An 8212-nucleotide genomic window follows, 5' to 3' on the forward strand; every position below is an offset into this window, starting at 1 on the left:
CTTCGGTTCAAATCCACTTCAGTGCCCCCAAAGAGATCTTCATTGTTATAAAGACTTGCTGAGATTGTTTCCAGTTTATACACAACTGTTTCTAAACCCTGGGACTTGGGCTTTTGGTTGTCTATCGGGGAAGAGTGGCAAAGATTAAAGAAGTGCATGCCTTTGGCTGCATACTTTAAAATAAAACAGCCGTGGTTTTCACAAACCTCTTTTAAGGTGTAGTAAATCCGACTTTCTAAATGCCCAAGGCTGTGTTTATCTAAAAGTATCTTGGGGGAGATTGCTATGTCTATTAATCTGTTTTCCTGTTTCCTTACCTCAGGGCTTAAAGGCTACATAAACCAACCAGCTAGAAGGCTGTTCGGGAAAGTCTCCACAGACGAGTATCTCCCTCTGCTTTCTCTTCTTAAGCAACACACTCCTGGTACAGGGAAATCATTAAAGATTGCTATAAAGCAGGTGCTATAGATGAGGGTGATATGATAGGGACAAACCAGCATGATTTCTGTCTTAGAAGAAACTGTGTGTCTCCGACATGTTAGAGGCCTTTGAAAGAGTTAACAAAACAGAAGATAAAGGACAACCAATGGCTATATTTTATTTAGACTTTCAAAAGGCTTTTGATAAAGTTCCTGAGAAGAGGCTGTAAAGGAAACTTAGTAACCACAAGGTGAGAGGTAAAGTTCTGCATGGACAGGGGGAGAAAAAAGCCCATGGTTGAGAGAGCGGAAACAAAGAGTAGGAACAAATGGTCCATCTCAGCATGGAAAGGGGTTAGGGGTAGGGTGCAGCGGAGATTAAAAACAAGATGTGTGCGTGGGATATTTATTAATGATTTGAAGACCATGGTGAAGAGCAAAGGTGGCAAAGTTTGTGTCACACAAAATTAGGTAGGTGGGTCAGATGGAGAAGTATGAGAAACTGCAGAGGGTGATAAAATGAAGAAAAGAGAGATAGTGGATGAAATTAAACCCAGGCAAGAGAAGAATGTTATGTGGAGAACACTAGAAACTGTGCATGCAGTTGGGTAGGTTTTGAATTACTTTTAAACATCTCAAAACACATCAGTATAGACAGCTCAAGGAAACTGGCTGCTGACTATGCAGTGGTGGTTGGGAAAGAAGGCAGGCATCAGTCTTTACGAAAAAGAGTTTAAAAAACAGTAAAGAAAATAATATAATCCTGTGGTATCATTTTAGCAGACAGCACGATCTATTTTTGCCTTGGTCATTACATTCAGTTGCAGCCCATCCTGTCACAAAGGAGAAGCGAGGAAATGGGCTGGTGAGGGACTTGGTGAGGCTGGGTGTCCTCGGGCTCTGCCTCTCGTGCTTGGGTACATGCGAGGCTCAAAAGGCACAGCCTCCAGCAGGAGTTTTCTTCTGAGATGAGGGTAGTCAGCACAGCTCTCTTGCTGTTCACTGTTATCTAAAAGAGATGAGCTCATACCACAGCATTTCCTGTCAGCAGGCCATGAACAGCTGCCTGGTCTGATTAAATTTTGGGGAAGATAGTCTATTTGAGACCTTTTTGCTTCCAAACAGGTTAGAAATGGCCAACTAGTTCAAAGGTTACTGGCCACAGCGAAGGCAGAAACACACATTCACACACACATAGAAACAGCATTTTCTGAGCTGAGCTGAGAAAAGCAACACTAAAAGTTCATTAAAAGCAGCCAGAAAAGTGAAGAGTGAAGTAAACTATGGCAGAAATACAATATAGTTGGCTATATTGATACAATATATATCAGATAAATTTAATAAATATCTCTCTAGATATATTGTACCAAGAAGGCCAGGTAGATGCTCTGTCTTTCCACGTTATGCTATAAAAGCATTGGCACACATTTAAGTTAGAGTTATGAAATATATTTTATTGCACTGTAATTGGGTTTGTTGGGCTTTGACATCTATCTTTACTAAAAATTGACACTTAAAATCAATATTTATTTGGGGCTGACAGTTATCACAAGTTAGAGCTTTTGCTCAGTCTTTCAGTCATTTTTAACAGTAGGCAGAGATGCTGTGCTCTGCATCTAAGAAGGTAGGATCCACAGACAGGAAACATCCAAAACCGAGGCTTACTGAGTAAATATATACATTACTAAGACAAAATATATGTTACTAATCTCTAGGACTCAGTGCTGAGAAGAACTATAAAAAAGGAAGATTTCAAATGTTTTTTTGGTCACTGTATTAAAACATAAAATGATAAGCTACGTCAGACTTGTTAGGGGACAGATAACATCCACACTGGTAGGTATAACATAATAACCAATACAGGAGAACAGGAGAAAGACTCAGGGTTGATCACTAAAGAATGAATTTCATCTCGGTTCATTTCAGCTGTCTAAAAGCTAGGTATCAAGAAGCCACTGTAGTGAAAACAAAGAAATGTACACACATCCAACGGACCATCCTCCTTCCATGTTCACCATGTTATCCAGTCTATCAGTCTGCTGATTCAGAGACACTTACAACCTTCTCTGAAGAAAGGTACCTTAAATGAGGTACCTGTACTGCTCTGGCTGGGATGGAGTTAACTTTCTCCATATAAGCCTCTATGGTGCTGTGTTTTGGGTTTGTGGCTTAAGATGTTTTGATAACACACCAGTGTTTTGGCTATTGCTGAACAGTGCTTGCACAGCATCAAATCTTTTCCTTTTTCCCACTCTGTTCCCAGTCCTTGCAAGGAATAGTTTGGAGGTGAACAAGAGACTGGGAGGAGGGACAGACAGGACAGCTGTCCTGAATTGTCCGAAGGGATATTGCCTGCTATATAATGTCATGCTCAGCAATGAAAACTGGGGTAGAGGAGGAAGAAGGAGGTTTGGGACTTCCAAGGTTGCCAGTGCCATCAGAGACTGGGTGGGCACTGGTCTGCTTGTGAGAGATGGTGAGTGATTACTTAAGTTGTTTTGTTGTTGTTGTTGTTGTTGTTTTAATTCGTTTTATTTTATCTAGCTGTTAAATGTGTTCTGTCACCTTCATTCTTCCTATTCTGTGCCTCATCCCACTGTGGGGTAGGGGTGAGAGAGTGGCTGTGTGGGTGCTTGCATACTGGAGGGTATCAACCCATCACAGTAGCAGTTGTCCTACATTCCGAAATGAAACATATAAAAGAAGAAACAAGTCAAATGTGATCCACATAAACTGGGAGTAAAACAACACAAAAATGCTAACTTCTGAGGAAATAATAGAGAAATGAGCGTTAAATTACCTACATCAACTGGATGTTCTGGCAGAGCACCTCAATAATGTTTTGCTGATTCTCATGACCTCTGTATCCGATGATGCTTTGCCTATCCATTCCACATGCAAAGAAGAGATTCTTGTCCAAAGTCATATCTATGAAGCTGTATTTAATGTGCTCCTGAGCAATCCGAGTGCTGTGCCTGTGGCAATATCACAGGAAATGCCAATGCACAGCATGGAAAATGTCAGCTTTCTACAAGACAAGCAAAGAAATGCTATTCCTTTATGCTATAATATGGTGCCTCATGCAGTTTTCTTGAAGGTAGGTATTTCTTGGTTTGTGTTTGGCTTGCTGAAGTTTTTGAAGCTGGAGCATACAGTAACTTGCTCCACAGGGCTGTGGCACTTAATGTAGCACAGGACACTAATGTCCCAGCTTTGATTTGCTATGTGTCCACAAGCATGTCATCCCACGTATCTATACTTTATTTTCTTCTCCTTTCCTTCACCTGTTGTCTGGATTATGAATTCGAATGTGAGCCCTTCAGACAGAGACTGTCTCAGTTTTTTTCCTTTTTTCTTTTTTTGGCACAATGCCAGAGATGGATGACCTCTCAGACAGCGGTGACTGGTTGCAGAGACACACACAGACAGCATACTGCAGTGCGCTATAGTGGCTGGAGCTCTGAGAGCTGTTGACATCTTCCTGATCCTCTCCCCATTGCTAGAGAAGTCTGGCAGGGTATGCAGTTGGGTCCCATGGCAAACCACTGAAGCTGGCGTCCACAGATGCTGTTGGTTTTGCTTTCTCCCACAGTCTTAGGATTACTCAGAAGCCTCCACACCATCGTAGCTTTGTTACTACTGAATTTTCCACAAGCCACCTAAGTCTCAGGAAAGGCAGGCTGGACACCACTGGCCTACTGAGGAGCTCTGAGCCCCTTTGGGGTATGACTCACGGAGATGACGATCACGGGTACAATTTCCTCTCCTGCAGTGAAAGGTTCTGTAAAGTCTGGAAAGAAGGGGAGGGGGGGACCAGGAACTAGCAAGCAGCTCTTAGCAGAAGCACTTTCAATAAAGGTAAAAAAATAACTCGTGTTTATTTCAGACAAAAAGCCCAAAGAGAGCAGGGAGGAGGAAGAGGAGGATTCCAGGCCCCAAGAGCAGCCAGGCAGAGCGGCGTGTCCCTGGCACAGGAGGAGTGGAGGACATGCGTTCCTCTGGGATTATGCAGAGCTGCTGGAAGTGAAGCTTGAAAACCGGCAGAACGGAAGCTTGGAAACTGAGCCCTGGACTGAAGCTGGTAATTTACCTTATTTGAAATAAAAACAGCTTAAGTTGAAGCCAGCCGGAAATTCAGATGACTTGAAGCTGTGAGCAAAATTAGCATAGCACTCTGCAGGTTGAAACATGGGGGAAGCAGAGTGAGGGACTGAGCCTTGACGGCTGCCAGGGTAAAGAAGCTGCTGCTTCTTCTGCACTCTTATTCAAAATTATCCCTTAAAGCTAAAATCATTGCAAGACCAGGCTAGAAGACCATAATAGTGCCTGCTGGCCTTAACAGCAACAAGCAAAAAAAAAGATGACTGCAGCAGAGTTATCATTAAAAGGAATAAGAGTATGACCAGCCCCCCAGATGGGTAGAGCATGGTAAGTACTAATGACAGACCGAAACATCTCAGCCAGGAGTCTGTCAATGTAAATCAATGCAGCTATGCCTCTGTGAAGCTAGGCCAGTTTATTCCATTAAGAACTCAGATCTTGAATGCAAGTATGTATAGCCTATGCCTGCAAAGTGCACTGTGCTGGGGGCTGGGGGGGAGTGGGAGATGAGAGAGCCATGGTCTGCCGTATCATGTTGAAAGACCCAGGATATCTCTCCTGACTTAGCCTGGGTATCAGAAGCCATCTAATCATAGCAGTAGCCAGACAGGCTAACTCAGCCATGCAAGCTAATGTATCCTGCTACTGCTTTTAGACTAATTCCAGTCCCCAAGCTAATTCTTGCAAAGCTTGCTTGTAGAGTTAGCCTGTATAATTCAACACTACATTGCATTGGCAAACCCTTAAGGAGCCTGACTGCGTATGTGTGCAAGTGAGAGAGCACTGCTGAGTGATGCTGTACTCACAGGGCTGTGTATGTCTGGTGATGTTGTTTGCCCGTGTACTTATGACCAAGGATCCATTTGTTCTCCTAATGTTCACAAACTAGCCCACGTGTCAGTACATCAGTTAATTTGAAAGACATAGTGATTAATGTAACCAGTTATAATAAGGCACAAAGGATTCTGCTTCTGAGTGCACTTACACTAGCAGCATCTAAGATAACCTCTCTTTTCTGTTTGAAACAAGTTTTTTCTCAAGCATGGAGATTTTCCATCTGTGTGCCAGGATGCCATTCGTTGTCACTACAAGCAGAGTAAGATCATATTGTGTCTGAACACTGTAAGGTTCTTACCACAAGATAACATTTTTCCAAGGCCTGAAGTGATCTTCCTGGACTACAAATACTGGGAATACCTACAGAAATGATCCTTTGAAAAAAGTTCCAGAATGTGTATTTTCATATGGAACATGCAGAGTGGTCACGGTGTCCTTGATATGCCATCTACTGCTATTTTACTGAGTTGGTCTATGTTTTGATGCCATATCCCAATGTCTCAAGATCTCTGCTGCTTTCACGGGAACAAGCACCAGGGTGGAATGTGCGATCAGCAAGTTCACCAGTGTCTGCAGTGAAGCATAAACATGAATGAGCCTAGACATGCTTAGAAGGCCAAGAAAGTACTAATAACGCCTGCTCAGTGTTTTTAATGAAGTTGTCTGGATCAGTAAGAATGTAGAAGTTGCCTCCCACTTGAGGAAAAAGGACATATCCACACTGGGTCAGCTGAGGAGAGCAGTGACAGCAAACATAGGCTTTCGAAGCAAGGCATTTCTGTGTGATTATCTTCTGCCTCTAAAACACAGGCCCTGGCTGAAATTTTGAAACGAGACATCTTTTGTATGTACAGGATTCTACTCACATAAAAAGTGCAAAAGATACATGGTGGGTTTTAAAAAAATAAATAATTCTGTTTTTCCAGAGAGAAATACTGTTGCAAACACAAAAGTTTTTCCAGGCTTGCCCTGGGCACTCCTTGAAATAGACTATATGGACAATACGCAATGAAACCTCCGACTGTCTCAAGGAGATATTCATCCTGCCTCTCCTTGGCAAGCTGGGTTTCCTGTCCAGCCTCACCAGATTTATTGTCTCATTGTGGTGGAAGAAAAAGCCAGGCTAGCGACAGGCCATATACGGGCATGGAACAACCAAGAATAACTAGAATAGCAAAAAAGAAGAAACATGGGTATAATTACAAGTCAATTTAATATAAATCACTACAGGGATAAGAGGAAAGGAACAGCATGCAGAAACCTGCAAGATACTCAGGTGTTCTCCGATTTTTTCCCTCCGCCCCGTGGATTAACAGGGCGGAGGAGCAGTGTCTGCACCAGCATTGTGAACAACCTTCACATCTGCTGGGTGGGATTTCCAGCCATTGACAAGCACCAGGTAGATTAGCGACAAAGCAGCACCATTAAAGAAAGCAGTGACGGGAGGCTGAGATCTTTTGGCCAGGTTGGTTTGTGCTTCCATTACTGCCTGGTAACACATAACTCTTTATGAGGGCATAAAATTGCTCTTTACTAATGTTTTTCTCATTCAAAGGTCAGCAAAGCAACAGTGAAAGTTAAAGAGTAGTGCATGGCTCTAATGGGACTACTGACAGCAGCCAGCCACCTTCTGAGAAGGGGGACTTTGTCTGACACCTCATAAAGAGCAACCTGTGCCTGCTCCTCCATCCTCAGGGTGGTTGTCACCACCGCAGACCATCAGCACTTGTGGCAGGCAGTAGGGCACCTGGGGGGCTGCTTTTGCCACGGTGCAGCTTTGCCCAGCTCACTCGAGGTTTGTAAGAGGGGTTTGTGGGTTTGTGAACCCTTCTTTATTCATATCAGAGTACAGTCCAAAAAATGGCAAGGTAAGATCAGACCAGAGCAGGCCAAGATAACCTAGTCCCATTAGCAGTGAAAAATGGCCTTAGCTTATAGAAGAGATTTGCAAACCCAAAGAGTGCTTTTTTCAGAGAAGCCATTCCGGTTCTGAATCAAAGGCACGGCAGTCAGGCAGTGCAAAGCGGCATGGCTCCACAGACAGTTCACACCAAATCAGCTGCTGGCCGGTGCTTTAAAAATTTTTTTTGAATTGTCTGTCAATCTGTGCTTCATTATTTGCTTCTTCTACATTTCTAGTGATTTTATACCCAGCTCCAATAGGCCGCAATACCATTGAGAATCTGCTGATTCAAATCCCTCCCTCCCCTGCAGAAAGCCAGCGGGAAGGAGGAAAAAAAGAAACACAACTCGACATTCTATTTTTCCCCCTTCAAATAAACCCTAAATTGCTTCTTTAATGCACTCGAAGTTTTGAGCAGGGTAGGAAGCTCTGATATAAAATGGGGGTACAATTTTGTTAAAGACAAGCTCTGCAGCAAGCCTGTGAACTCCAATAAATTTGTAACTCTCTTCCCGGTCAGAAAGAGAACAATAGCCTCTCCTATTTAATTGTGGATTGCAGCGAGTGGTTTCGTGCTCAAACCCTCTTGTAATGTAGTCCTCTCCTTTTAATCATCAAAGGTGATCTCTGCCAAAGCAGCTGACAGTTGCATTTGATCAAGTGTAATAGGAACAGTCAGATCTTCCAGGATCCTTGTAGTTACCCATTTTCCATGTGTAATTCCAGTCTATTTCATACAACTTTAATATGACAACTGTATTACAAAATTAGAGGGAGGATTTGGGGTGAGATGACTCACTGCTTTTTTTATTCTAGAATCTGATCTCAAGACAAAAGCCATTTTCTATTCCCAGCCCTGCTGCTGACCCCCTGCATGACTTTGAACAACCTTTGCTGTCCAGACCCCTTCTTCCACTTTGCCTGCCACTGCTATTTAGACTGTGAGCTGAGC

General features: G+C 43.1%; 1 long non-coding RNA gene across 1 annotated transcript; it reads left to right on the forward strand.

Moving 5' to 3' along the window:
- Nucleotides 1–677: 677 nt before the first annotated feature.
- On the forward strand, nt 678–7060 carry LOC136790441 (uncharacterized). Its single transcript, XR_010830357.1, has 3 exons — nt 678–2895; nt 4306–4500; nt 5550–7060. It is a non-coding gene; the product is annotated as an uncharacterized lncRNA (long non-coding RNA).
- Nucleotides 7061–8212: the final 1152 nt, after the last annotated feature.

This window comes from Anser cygnoides, chromosome 3, assembly GCF_040182565.1.
Source record: "Anser cygnoides isolate HZ-2024a breed goose chromosome 3, Taihu_goose_T2T_genome, whole genome shotgun sequence".
Lineage (NCBI taxonomy): Eukaryota > Metazoa > Chordata > Aves > Anseriformes > Anatidae > Anser > Anser cygnoides.